The sequence below is a fragment of the Dermacentor andersoni genome, chromosome 5 (assembly GCF_023375885.2).
Source record: "Dermacentor andersoni chromosome 5, qqDerAnde1_hic_scaffold, whole genome shotgun sequence".
Classification (NCBI taxonomy): domain Eukaryota; kingdom Metazoa; phylum Arthropoda; class Arachnida; order Ixodida; family Ixodidae; genus Dermacentor; species Dermacentor andersoni.
Window position 1 is genome coordinate 22,311,019 of NC_092818.1, and position 13,579 is coordinate 22,324,597.

Sequence of the window (13,579 nt, forward strand, 5' to 3'; positions counted from 1 at the left end):
CTCGCGATAAAGGTGGCGCTCGTAAGAAGGTGCGGCCGTTTCAGTTGCGAAACTTTGGGTGGTGCTTTCCTCCGTGCGAATGGAAATTAAAAAGGAAGTTTCTCATGAATGTTGATTTCCGGTCACCGGATGATCGCACCGGTCTTTCGTGGTCGTTCTCGTCATTGGCAGTCTGTTCACCCCAGCACAGAGGCCTGCTCGTTGCTGCTGCACATGGAGTCTGAGCGCCACAGCGCTGCGCTACCCTCCAGCGTGGCAGAGCCATCACAGTGACGCGAGCTGATGACGCCCCCCTCTCCCCCATTTTCGACGCTCACAAAGTTCACAGAAGGCACAGCTTTGTCAATAAGTGCGACAACTTGGTCTTTGCGTTCCTCAGTGGTTTACTTGAGCAGCTTAAGGTTCTCGTACTACTGGGGCCCAACTAGGCGCAGAGGAAGAGGAACGGGTTCACAATGATCGAGCGGCCGGGCAAGCCCATGCTCTTTTGGACTTTTAGAATGTTCGAGCTCTACAATGAGCTCTAACTCGTGGCGGGAACCAGAACTGGTCGACGCACACCGCAGCAGGTTGGACGCCATAACGAGCTACTCGCAAAATGTTTCGCACACCCTCGGTTCGCTCAGCGCGCCGGATTGGCAATAATCTGTGGATCTGTGTATTTATTTCTTTATTTTTCTATTTTATTTATTCATTTATTAATAGAATACTGTCGATCCCCCATGGGGACTATTACAGGGGTGAGCAACGAGTAATAACTCATGAATGAACACTACTAAAACATTCCATAGAAAAAGACCACATAATGCTTGGAGACTATACAAGAATAGCAGTAGTACATTCATACATAATAATACATACAAAGAAGCCAATGTACAGTAACCAGGAGGGAAACTAGAGAATCTTATGCTGAACGTATTTATTGGGCTGTTTTCATGTCTTGCGCCACTTTCCTGTGCTCTGCAAGCTTATGCTCACCTAGAATGTGATGCGTTTTTACAGTGAAGCTGTTTATCTCTATGCTTCCATGGATTTTTCAGGTCCATCAACAAATATGCGTGTTCAAACACTCAGCTTTCAATTTATTGCAAAATCGCTTCATTCTATGCAAACGTTTAAATGTCGCGTCACTGGGATATGCATTTTAAGTAGATTAGCTTTCGGCAGGCACCATTTTGAAGACCAGTAGACTCCCGGGTAGATAATTTTTTGCTATGGTCGACCAACTCTGGGCCGTCTCGCGGGCCGAAGAAACCGCCTGACTTAACCCGCTTAGCGCCGGCCGACGCTAAGCGGGTATATTCGCCCAAACCCCGAATAACTCGCCGAAAATTTGAATAATGTTCTTCTTACGGGGGTATGAGCTATTGCTTAAGGGGGTATAAGCCCCTCATTGTACTACGTCATGGACAAATTCCTCGTTGGGCAGACTTAGAAATGCTTACAAATTTAACAACAGATGTAATGTGAGAATGTGTGTGCGTACCTATCGTCACGATGACCACCTATCAGGAGAATGTATCCATATGCAGGTGATGAGACGTATAAGCTTTTGCATATAATGAAGCGAACCATAGGAACTTCGTCCTCATAATGCCACCTACTAAGGTACAGCTATAAAAAAAATTTGGTGCGTGTTCGTGCGCCGCCGATCAAGACCTCAGATCAAAATAAAAGTGTGTGTGCGTGTGCCTTTCTTCGGGATGACTGCTCTCAGCGCTCAAAAGAAATAGGAGAAGGAGGAAAAAGCAGGAATAGACGCAAAGAAACAGAGGTTTACCAAGTCTCAGAACGGCAGGCTAACCTGTGCTCTAGAAAGGGGCTAAGGGGAACACAAGATAATAGAAGAGATATATTACAAAAAAGAGAAAGAACAGCAAAAAAGAAAGAGGTAAAAAAAGGGAGAATACGGCCCTGCTTATACTCTTAAGACAAGTTTTTCGCATGAAGCGCAACCACGCTTTCAAATACTACTGTGCTGAGGACGGTCACGGCTAGTGTCCCAGGACCATTTTCTCCTAAACAGTTCGTTTGTCCAGACTATCTAATACTCTTGAAAGTTATTTTCTGGGCGCACTGAAATGAGGAACCTCACAGAGAAGGTGGGCGATTGTTTCCTCGCACTGTTGTAATCGGCCGTTCACCGCGTGACACCCTTCGGTCACGGTTTGCACGATTGTGGAGAACGGGCCGATGGTCTCGTCGGCATGTTTCTCAACACGGATGAATTATGACCAGCGCTGGAATACCTCGTTCATGAAAGGTTTCAGAAATTAGCAATGATACGGCTCTCACCTGTCAGCAGCACAAACTGGCGTGTCCAAGCCAGAGGTGCGCTTAGTGTGACCCGGCCACCATCCCTCAGAGTACGATCGGAGTCGGCGAAAAGGTCGGCCTACCTCCGGATTGGTGGGACCTGAAGTCAGCGGCCTCCTGACACCGGATTGATGGGACCTGATGTCATCGACCTCCTGGCACCGGATTGGGGGAAGTGACTAAACAAACCTCACACACGCCATAAAAGGAGCTACGGACGCTGGGAGGAAATCAGCGACTACCACTTTATCATCAACTTTGCTGTATTTCTTTGCATTTCTTTGTATTTCTTTGCATTTTCTTGTACTTATATAAATATATACGTGTTTATCTAACGTCCTGAATATCGGACCCAGCCTCAGGTTCACTTACCCCTCAACGAGGAAAGTGGATCCCACGTCTTCAAACCCCGAAGCGCCACAGCACCCAGAGGTATCGAATGTAGGGCTGCTGGCCATACCGGTCCGGAATGGGTAGGCATGCGTGAAGGCCACGCCAAACCACAAGCGGCACAGAAGCGTCTCCTGACCTCTTGATAGTCCTAACGGTACACATAGCCGTAGATTCGAATCCAAGTGGTAGAGACGAGCGTTGGTAAATTCCGTCGAGTTCCACTGGGAAAGTGCCAGTTCATGAGCGAGTGAGCAAAGTCATGTAGCTGCGTTTGTTCTGGACAACGGTATAGCTACACGTGGAGGCCAACATGCGCACATCGGGCAGCCTCATCTGCACAGTATTTTCCGTAGATCCCACAATGACCATGTATCCAATCATAGACTATGTTGTGCTTTTTCTGTATTGCGTAGTGATAAAAAGTCTTATGTCAGCGACTAATTCCTCATTCGGTCAATGACGAAATGGCGACATAATGCACTGGAGAGTGGCATTAAAGTCAAATAAGATTGACCATGTCTGTGACGGTTCATTAATTACAAATTTTAGAGCAGCACGGAGGGTCTCATGCCTTTGATCTAAATTCTGTGTCAACTCCTTCCACCTTCACATCAATGGAATCGCATGCCACTTTTTCTTCCTTTTTTCATTGCTTTTTCAGTGCAATCCAGCTCTTTTCGACACTTCGTGTATTAGGCGAGTCGCGTATAAACAATTTACTTACAAAAAAGTCGCAGTTTCTCCCGCAAGACGAAGCATCAATTGCGATAGCAAATTAGTGCAGAGCTATACGACGTTCAGATACTAGTTTTATTGGCCGTATAAACTTGGAAACGTTCGCTTACTCACTGAATTAACACGCATTGTGTCAGCGCGCAAGAGCAAACATGAACATATCACACTCGATGAACGCCGTCACTGTCAAAACGCTGATGTGAGCAAGCGCAGCAGCAGAAACCAGTGAAGTGACCTTCTCACGGTCTACCGTTTTAACTCAACAGCAACGACACCACAGCCATAGAGAAAGAGTTCAGCAAGAGCATACACTCCCATAGAGCCCAGCGGCTGACTATAGCGCACCAAGCGGATGGTATTGACACCTTCCGGTATCGGTTTCGGGCGCGCGCGTTTTGAACGCCTGCTCGAACACGCCACGCCGGCTCCGCTGATCGGCAGGGCATTTTTTTCGCTTCTGCTACTGAACCACTTGCGGCCGTGGCGCAGAATCGTTTTATTATTCAGTAAAAATGATTGCCAACGATCTTTACAAGCCTTCACCGAATTTCTGTGACGTGGAATTTCATAAAGAAGACACAAGACGTCTTCTGAAATGATGAAATGTTTATTTTGCTCTATATAAATTCTCGTCCCGGGCTTCTTGTGCATTCATCCCAAGTTGTGGCACCACGTAAGCAGCAGTCGTTGCCATACGATGCCCCACCAGATGCCATCAGCTGAAAATAAGTAAATTACAACCATGTATCATTTTGTTATATTGACCTAACAGGAATATTGCGTGTAGAGGCTAAGCGTGCATAAGTAGTGAATGAGCGGCATTACAGGTAAAATCACTTTTACATATATTTCGTAGTAAATAGACTCCTCCCAAACTATGCCATACAATCTGCAGAAAACATCCGATTTTCAAGCATGCGTCCCTTCCCGGCCATTATTATTTCACTTTAAGTGCACAAATACACGGGTGACTGCGCGTTTTCAAAACAACTTGGCCTCAGTCGGCGCGATGGTACGCCAAGTACACAGAGGTGGCTACAACACAGGCTCTCAGCCTGACCATGTTACACGCTCGCAGAATGCCTTCTAGTCGCACTCAAGACAAATTCGTGGGTGCAAAGCCTGTTTTCAGTCGCTCAGAAGACAGAAATGTCAAGTTCTTGAATTCCTCGGCGTTATCTTTTACACGTCTTGCCGGCGCAAGCAACACACTCCCGTGTTATCACCCTCGGCAATCGCTCATCGCGTTTGCGAAAAGCGTGGGTACTGAAATAAGGTATATGTTGTTGCAGGGCCACAAAAAGCGTCACAAACTTATCCCACTAAAATTCAGTACACGCAAAACTAATCACGGCCGGATTGCTTTTTTAATTGCTAACAGCTTCACAATCCCAGGAGCGGCGAGCATGCCTCAAAAGTATCCCAAAAAGTAACGAAATGAATTAGAATAATTTCTGGAGTCAGAGAATGCGTCACGAACTTCTCCCAGTAAGATTAGGTAGACGCGAATCTAAGTGCGGCACACAGCCGAGCTGCTTTTCGCTAACTGCGCAGCTACGCCGAGCGTGGCCTCATTTCGCTACTCAGAAAGTAGTGAAATTAGTTACAATAATGTCTGGGGTCAGAGAAAGCGCCAAACCTGTCCCAGTAAGATTCAGTACACGCAAAACTGCGTCAAACGCCCGAGGTGCTTTTCGTCACAAAGCCATGTGCGGAGAGCGTGCCCAAAAGCTACCGAAATAAGTTATAATAAAGCTTGGACTTATAGAAAGCGTCGCAACATCTCCCAGTACGAGTAACTCAAATTAACTGGGCCTGCACAGCCGAACTGCTTTTCGATAACTGCGTCACTGTAAGCCTAAATGTGCTCGAAGTGCGTCGCAGATTGTCAAACGAAATTACTCACCTTGTCAGTCCAGTAGTGCAGCAGTGCCGTGTCGAAATGCAGACGGAACGCAAGAAAACGCAGCGAGCCCGACAAACGAGCTACATCCAAAAGAGACAGGTCGCCAAGCAGGCGAGCTTGACATGCGCAGCCAGCCTCGCCCGCTTCGGTGGAATGTCTGGCGAATGATGCATGCATGATGATGCAGTCTGGCGTGCCTCTAGCTTCTTGCTAGGCGACGCAAGAAAAATAAGTCGCGAAGTAAAAGTTCATTTATATGCGAAACTTTTTAGTTTTAGCGGGAAGAATAAAAAAATAAAAGGTTGTCTGTAAGTTCGTTTCACATTATTATTATTATTTTTTTTTTTGAGGCTCGTGTCATCTAACGGATGGGGTTGGCATTACGCGTGACGTGTTTCCTGTTGCCCTATTCCGCGGGAGTACCCTCTTGTTGAAATTCTTCTCTATGACATAGCTCGCACAAAAGGTACGAGCCGTCAAGATACAGCGCGCGCGACTGCGCGCGGCTGTTCAAAGAATGCGACGGTGTTCTCGCCCTTGCACTTTATGCAGAACATCGTGGCGACGTCGACACCGACGTCAAAAATGCGCTTGGAGTGTCCGTACAGTTGCTATCGCATTAAAATTGCGGCCCAACTCCTGCGCGATTACTTTCCAAGAATGCCAACTGCCGAAAGGCGTCATGTACGAGGCGTGGACAGCAGCCGGGTTCCTCTCCCGCGCTTCGCTCAAGACCTGCTGCATCTTCTCGAAGTGCCGGCTTGGAGTCCGCGAATACCTAATACTCGAGAGCTGCATGGTATCAGGTCCGGTAAGCAATTGTATAGTATATAATTGGCCTAGTATATTCTGGCTCGGGCTGAGCTCGGGCTGTGCTCGCGCTTCTGTCAGAGCAGTGAAAGAACCAGGCATGCGATTTTGAACTCAGCGAAACTGTAGACTAAAAAAAACTGCAGCCCTATAAAAATTTTATGTCGTAGTGCGCGTAGGCTTCTGGGGATGATGGAGCAGCCAGGCCGCAATTCACCAGCAGTACTACCTACATTTCAGCGTACATTGCCGGGGCTCTTCCGTCACTGGGAAAACCGCAGCTGTGATCACCCGTGCCCTTTATACGACCGCCTCCTTTTTTCATCTTCGTGACTGTCTAGAACTCTGGTCAACGCTTTTCCTAGGTTCTTAAGATCTCGCATTCCCTGCGGTGATTGCGCTCAGGCGATAGACGGACGACCCGTCTTTCAAATGAAGGTGACGCAGTGAGTGAGACACCAGCCCCGCCTTCAAAGGGGAGGAGCATAAGTGGGGTTGGTAGTGGCGGTGAAGAACGGATAAATTGAAGAGTGGCAAGTGACAAAATCGAATGATCATGGCTAGGAGGTAGATAGATATGTGCATTACAAAAGCATTGAAGATATGGGAAACATTGAGGGAGGGACGGCTCGCTGCAAAAAAAGAAAAAGCTATTTACTGCCATAAGTTGCCCAAATTATCCTTCGTATCGCAGCCACAAAAAGAATCACCGCAAACGAAATGAACAAGAAAATGCTTGATAAGTAGAATTGCCTATATTTTTCAAAAGCAGAAGACGTTCCTATAAACATAATTGTTAATCATCTTTTGCTGTTGCACAAAACTATGTAGATTTTAGGCAGGAGTAATGGCTATGCCGCTTTGGATAGCCTTGTGTGCGATCATTTCATGACGAGAAAGTCGAATAAATGTTAAACGCGTTCTTACAGTAATAAAATGAAATGGCTATGAATAAATTCTAGAACATTTTCCACAATTTATTTATCCGTCAAGGCATAGGGCAGTTACATACTTGTTTCCATCATTTGTATTACCAATATGACATTTTATATTTTTTGTTATGCGAGTTGAATGGTGACTCGCAGTTTATCGAATAACAAGTGCAGCTAACTAAAGTTAGGCTTTCAGCTGCCCATGTTTCTATGAGAAATACGTTGTATTTTAGAACAACGCCAGTCTGAAAAATTTGCAACGTTGGTGAAAGGAAGCTCAAACAACACAGGTAGCAGGAAATTCGAAGTGCAGTTCTTCAAATTATATTTGCGAACCTTGTGTGGCTAAGCCTCGTGTTCCTTTTGCTGCATTTGTTCTTATAGCACTTCTGCGCGGGTTTCCAGCGCATTCACGTTGACAAAAAAAGTTGTCTAAAAAATGTTACCTTGCCTATGCTGTACATGCACTTTGCTGAACAGCCTATGTATGCAAACAAAATCATACAGAGCAAAGAGTATGGAGCGCATACAGAAAAAGCATATAGTCGAACTTAACTTTGTATTCCGTAACACAAATGCCAAAGTTGGCCCAAAAAAAATTGACATCAATAAAATGAAGCCAAATAAATCCATTCAGATGGCATGTTCCGTGTGACAACATGCCGGGGGACTAGCGTTACCATTGCGTGCAACCAGTTTCCATTTATTGGATGTAAAATTGCTTCTAGAGCCTGTTATTATGGAGTTCTAAAAACCTATAGACCAGCCTTTTTAATTTACATTCTAGCCGACTTCATTGGCTTAACATCGATCACTGCACGTCACAATGTTGTTGTTTTTTTAAATCAAACGTTACATGAAACGGTTAACAGTGTGTGCGAGAGTGTTCGTGTATGCCTTCTCTACGTAATGGCGCACAAATATTTGGAAAGTGTATTACGGCCGTCCATATATATTATCAAGAGAAAAGTTCACTCTTGAAAGCGGACTGGTTAGGTAGTTTGAGCAGTTTTTTAAGACTGCTTCAAGTTTGCTTCGAGCAGTCTAAGTTCGCTGCATGTCTCAGCATAGACTGGGACTATCACCAGGCTGTGAAAGAGCTGAAAGCGGAGTGCTGTTCGGGTTAGTTTCCATTTCCGCCATATCCTCAAGTTCACCATACTGCCATCGTGTCAACATGGCGACATTCGACAAGATGGCGGAATTTCTTGGTCATGTGATAAGTTGCTCGAGGATAGTGCATGCCGACCGTATAAATAAGAAGACGGCAACGGTGACAGATACTGAGCGCGCGAGTGCTCTAACAAAATTCGTCGATGCCGAAGACGACTTGTGGCTGCAGAACGATCCTGCTTGAGAAGATATTTAGCAACCTCTACGGTGGTGCCGAATCATAAGAAAGGGGCGAAATTCGGGGAAAAGCGTGCGGGCTTGTAAGACGAGGTGGGAGAGGGAAGCTGAAATCCTGGTCCCAGTGCTAGCGGCGAAGAAGCCGACTAGTGCGGTGGTGCAAACATCGGCTCCCGCTTCGATCAATGTTTTTGCGCCGAATTTCTGTGCCACCCCTGAGAACCTGGTGGCGATCGACGCCTCGTGTCACAAGGATTACGTGGATGCCCATCTTTTGCCGGTGGGTCCATTTTTCGCCTCGTTGAAAACTGTTTTCTGCGTGCCACGTAGAAAAGGTGCCAGCCCCTGACTCGCGCTGTAGGCCTAGGCCTCACGCGCACGACGGAGTGTAGGCATGGCCTCCGGCTTAGCTGTTGAAGGCATGGAGATCACCTCGGAGGAAGATATCGGATGGATGACAGCCATCACTCGCCGAAGGAGACGCGCATTAGCCGCTGGCGGGAAATCCGTGGCTATAAAGGACACCAACCATGGCGGGAAAGGTAGTCGCCGCACGGCCACCTCGCAGAACGTGCTTAAGCGCGTCGCTACCGCCTCTAGGATCCCGATGCTACCGAGGGATCACATCAAGATAATTGTCCGCCCCCGTGGCGGCCTCGACGTTAAAAAGTTCAGCCTGGTACATCTCTCCAGAGCGCTGGCCATGGCAGCAGCCTTAGCGCCGGAAGACACGACGGAGGACACGTACTGTCCGAACGGCTGTCAAAACATATTGGTGGTATCGACTCCGCGGGAGGAAAACGCAAGAGGTTACGCCAAGGTACGCAAGATCCATACGAGGGATGGACCCTTCGAAGTGGCGGCCTACACCACAGCAGGAGAAGATACATGTAAGGGTGTTGTTCGCGGTATCGACCTGGACATAAGCGACGCGGAACTGAAAACCCTTTTCGTCAATCACCGAAATCCGGGCCTCGTCAAGGTACGTCGGATCAAGCAAATTACAACGGTGGTGGTACTGTTTGAAGGACAAAGAGTGCCAAACCACGTTATTTGTGGTAACGTACTCATGCCCTGTTACCTCTACAGACGACAGATAGATGTGTGCTACGGCTGTGGTGAAATCGGACATAGATCCGACGTGTGTCCCAATCCGGCAAGTGTTAGAAAGTGTAGGGGCTGTGGAATCACTTCCCCACCTGAAGATCATCATTGCGATCCCAAGTGCGCTATTTGCGGTGGCGCGCACCACACTGGGGACCGAAAATGCAGTCGAAGATTCCAGATGCCTTATATTGTGAGGCAAAGGCGTCGAAGGCGCCAACGACAGCAAGCACGCTGTACACAGGTGGCCGACGACATTGAAGACAGCGACAATCCCCAGCGCAAAGGGGTCATGCAAGAAATTGACCCCAACTTGCGCTCTCGCACGAGGACGCTCCAGCTCACGAGGGCGCTCCCGCTCCAGAGGGCGTTCTCGATCCAGAGGACAACCCAGCTCTGGAGAATCTTCTGGTGTTGACCAGCAACCCCGAGGACCTGGGGCAAGATCGAGGTCCCGTTCACAGTCGACCCCAAGAGCAACCTGGGCCGATCGAGTCAAGAACGGAGGCCTTGGGAAACCAGGACAACCGACAAGGGCAAGGTCTAGGAGTACTAATGGTAGGGCACAGCCGGAACGTGAGTCAAATCCCCGAATATTGGCATTAGAATCAGAAAATCGGAAATTAAGGCAAGAGCTGTCTGAGCTCAGGGAGGCTTTCAAATCCTTTTAAGAAAGGTCTGAAACACCCCGTAGTCAGATGGAGACAACGGCTCCAAAACCCTTGGCCGGCAAACCTAAACGTAAAGCCCCCCACCCCGTCCCCATTAGCGAAACAGAGGAGGAAGATTTAGAAACCTCTGATGCAGAGGAGATGGGAGAGAGTGAGGCACCCCCCAAACACAAAAAAGTCAGAATAGCCGCAAGGTTAGCCACAATAGACAGGACTCTGGCGAAAATCATGGAGCTCATCACTTATCTAGATGCTAGAGTGGGTCAACTAGAAAGGCCCAAAGTTAAGGCAAAGGCAAGCGCAGTGGCTGCATCGGCAGTCCACGGAGGCACAAACGGTAGCCCGAGCGCGGACTCTAGGGGTTCGGGTAGTCAACCACTGGTATCATAATGGCTTCAAACGACAACAATAACATTAAAATATGGCAGTGGAATTGTGCGAGTTTCCGAAGGCGCAAGGCTCCCCTGCAGCAGCTCATTAGATCGGCCAAAGTTAAGCCGCACGTTATTCTCTTACAAGAAACACTAGCTAAGGAGGATATCTCTCTACCGGGTTACAACTCCGAAACCTTGACCATTCCAGGGGGTCGGGGAATAGCGACTTTAGTTCGAAAGGGTACCTCCTATGAAACTCACGAGCTTCCCAAGTACAAGGTTGGTCTAGAAGCACAAATGATCGAACTCATCCTGAAGAACAAAAAAGCAGCTAACGTGTATATAGCTAACGTTTATAGCTCTCCGCAAGATAGGAAAAGGGATTTTAAGACCCCCTTGGGCCGCATTTCCAGTAAGGCAGATACAGCCCCACTCGTAGTGGCTGGGGACTCAGAGCGTCAAGGGTACTAATTTAGCAACCACGGCAAGCGAATTAAAATTTGCTCTTATTACAGATGCTAACTTCCCCACGAGAACTGGTACCTCCACTACCAGAGATACAACCCCCGATCTTACATTCCTTCGAGGAATTGAAGGCTCATGGGACAATCTGCAGGAGAATTTAGGAAGTGATCACTACATAATTGAAGTCATCTTACAGACGCAACCACCACCACTAAGGAAATATGAATACGTGGACTGGGATCTCTTCCGTAAGCGGCGTAAGGAAACCAGCATAGATGGCGAATCTTATAAGGAGCTTTTAGATCAGCTAAAGGCAACGGTTAAGAAAGCTACTAAAGTAGTCTCAACAGAAATCGAAGTCCCAAAAATGGACTCCAAGCTAGCTCACATGCTGGAAGCGAAAAATGCCCTTCTAACCAGATGGAAGAGTCACAGACTCAATAGAAGACTTAGAGCCAAGGTCGCCCAAGTTAATCGTGATATCGAAACATACGCGGCTCAACTTTCACGTCAACAATGGGACGAAACTTGCTTAGAAACAGACGGCAGATTGCGCAGAGGAGGCAAATGGAACCTATTGAAGAGCCTACTTAATGACAAGCTCTCCAGAGGTACTACAAACCTCGCCATAAACAGGCTCGTCAATAAACAGATAACTATAGGGCGGACAGCAACAGAGGTCGCAAACGACCTCGCACACATGTACCTGCCACTTAAAGATGAATATGAAAACGAAGAAGAAATAAGCGAACCTTACTCCGGAATATCGCAACCGGACTTGGACAGTGACTTCACTGCAGCTGAGATAAGGCATGTACTTTTTAATTTAAATGGGAGATCTGCCCCGGGTCCGGATGGCATCACAAATAAACTTTTGCGAAACCTGGACGATGATGCCATAGACATAATCACGGTCAAAATTAATAGTCACTGGAGATCCGGCACTGTCCCACCGGAATGGAGGGAGGCCAAGGTGACGTTTATACCGAAACCCGGCAAACCACTAACAATGGAGAACCTCAGGCCCATATCACTTACATCCTGTATTGGCAAAGTAGCCGAACATGCTATTCATAATAGGATAATAGAACACATAGAAAACCAGGAGCTTTTCAGACACAATCTCATAGGCTTTCGGAAGGCATTATCCGCACAGGACGCCATGCTAATGATCAAACGGGCTATTATTGACGACCCTAGCAGGGACGTAAAGGGCCTCCTGGGTCTGGATCTTAACAAAGCATTTGATACGGTTGCACATAAACATATCCTACATGAAATCTCAGCCTTGAACCTGGGAAGCAATTTGTACAATTATGTGAGGTTCTTTCTAGCTAATCGGACAGCTCGGGTCAAACTCGGGATAGTCACAGGCGGTCCATACAATTTAGGCAACAACGGCACACCACAAGGTTCAGTATTGTCCCCACTCGTCTTTAACTTTGCCATACACAGGCTCTCGGAGGAATTGTCCAAAATCCCGAGCTTGGAGCACGTCATATACGCTGACGATATCACAGTGTGGGTCCCAAGGGGGTCACTCGCAGCACTAGAGCAGACACTACAGGCAGCGGTAGACACCACAGAATCCTTCCTTAAGGGCACCGGACTCAGGCTATCACCTAGTAAATCTGAGCTGCTGCTGTTCAGGCAGGGGAGACAAGGTGTTAGAAACCTTGTGCCTTTAGAAACTCTGCCAATAAAAATCACAGACAACACAGGACGGGTCATACCCAGAGTAGAGCAAATAGAAATTCTGGGTCTTCTCATTGACGCAAGGAGCTGTAACGCTACGGCCATAAACCGTCTCACAGGTCAGGCCAACAGTACTTTAAAGCTCTTGGGCAGGGTCTCAAACCGAAATGCAGGCCTCAAGGAGGACAATCTCATCAGAGCATATCATGCATTTTTCATCAGTCATGTGACGTACATTGCATCATACCTGAACTGGGGGAAGGGAGAGAAGGCTAAGCTAAACGCACTTATACGCTCCGGACTCAAAAGGGCTCTGGGACTCCCGCACGGAACGAGTACCGAACTCCTCAACAAGTTAGGACTTCATAACACTATAGATGAGCTCATTGAGGCACATTCGATGTCACAAATTGCAAGACTCTCCAACACTAAGCCAGGGTGTAAAATTCTAGGTGAAGTCGGAATACTGCCTCGAGGAGGAGACGTCTCTAAGTTCAAAATACCCAAGAAGGTGGAGACACAATTAGTTGTAGACCCCATACCTAGAAATATTCATCCTGTGTACAACAAGGGCAGAAGGGACGCCAGGGCCAAATGCATTCTGGGTAAACCGCACCAACAACACAGCTCAGCTCTTTTTGTCGATGCAACTAGTTATGGATCGGGCAACCGCTACGCTATTGCCGTGGTCGATGAGAGCGGTAAATTAATAAACGCGGCGTCAGTAAGAACGACCTCCATTCATGCCGCCGAAGAAGCAAGCATAGCACTTGCAATTACAATGAGGAGAGGCTCCACGATTTTCTCTGATTCCCGTACAGCTATTAG

General features: G+C 47.5%; 1 long non-coding RNA gene across 1 annotated transcript; it reads right to left on the bottom strand.

The window, feature by feature from the left end:
• Positions 1-4,032: 4,032 nt before the first annotated feature.
• LOC129384524 (uncharacterized) lies at positions 4,033-5,485 on the bottom strand. Its single transcript, XR_008612235.1, has 2 exons — positions 5,351-5,485; positions 4,033-4,163 (listed from the first exon to the last, which is right to left on the bottom strand). It is a non-coding gene; the product is annotated as an uncharacterized lncRNA (long non-coding RNA).
• Between the last annotated feature and the right edge of the window lie 8,094 nt (positions 5,486-13,579).